At 34.9% G+C, this 747-nt stretch overlaps 1 pseudogene; it reads left to right on the top strand.

Annotated features, from left to right (window-relative positions):
* The first annotated feature begins 299 nt into the window (after positions 1–299).
* LOC120605131 (uncharacterized) lies at positions 300–418 on the top strand (annotated as a pseudogene).
* The last annotated feature ends 329 nt before the right edge of the window (positions 419–747 follow it).

Below are 747 nucleotides of genomic sequence, written 5' to 3'. Positions count from 1 at the left end.
GTTTCCTTATAAGTAAGTATCTGTTTTTCTCTTGCTGCTTTTAATACTCTTTCTTTCTATTTAATCTTTAGCATTTTAATTATGATGTGTCTTGGTGTGGGCCTCTTTGGATCCCTGATTTTTGGAATTTTCTGAGCTTCCTGGGGTTTTATGTCCATTTCCTTCACTGGGATAGGGAAGTTTTCCATCATTATTTCTTCAAACAGCTGTTTAACATCTTGATTTTCTTCAGTTATGCCAATCAGATGGATATTTGGATCCTTAATAATGTCCCATATGATCTTTAAATTATTTTTATAGTTTATGACCATGCTACCCTGAACAAGCCCTATCCCGTCTGATCTCAGAAGCTAAGCAGGGTCGGGCCTGGTTAGTACTTAGATGGGAAACCACCTAGGAAGAGCAGGTGCTGTAGGAGTAAAAAATAAAAAAATAAGGGATCGTAAGCTGACAAGTTCTTTGCAATCTGTGAGGTCAACCAAGGGTTGCTTTGCCTAAAATATATTTTAAAAAATAAAATAAAATTATTTTTATAGTCTTGGCATTTTATCTCTTGCCATTCTGATTGCGTGTCCTTGGCTTGCCCATCCTCTAGCTAGGGCATTTGATCTTTTTCTTTATTCATTTTGTTTATTCCATTTAATGCACTTCTTATCTCAGATAATGTGTTCCTCATTTCAGACTGGTTCCCTTTTATAATTTTCATTTCCATTTTTATGTTTTTTATCTCCTTGTTGAAGTTCTTAC

Source organism: Pteropus medius, unplaced genomic scaffold (genome assembly GCF_902729225.1).
Source record: "Pteropus medius unplaced genomic scaffold, Ma_sr-lr_union100, whole genome shotgun sequence".
In the NCBI taxonomy this organism is placed as follows: domain Eukaryota; kingdom Metazoa; phylum Chordata; class Mammalia; order Chiroptera; family Pteropodidae; genus Pteropus; species Pteropus medius.
The sequence above is the reverse complement of the archived record's forward strand: the minus strand, read 5'-3'. Positions and strand labels throughout refer to the sequence as shown.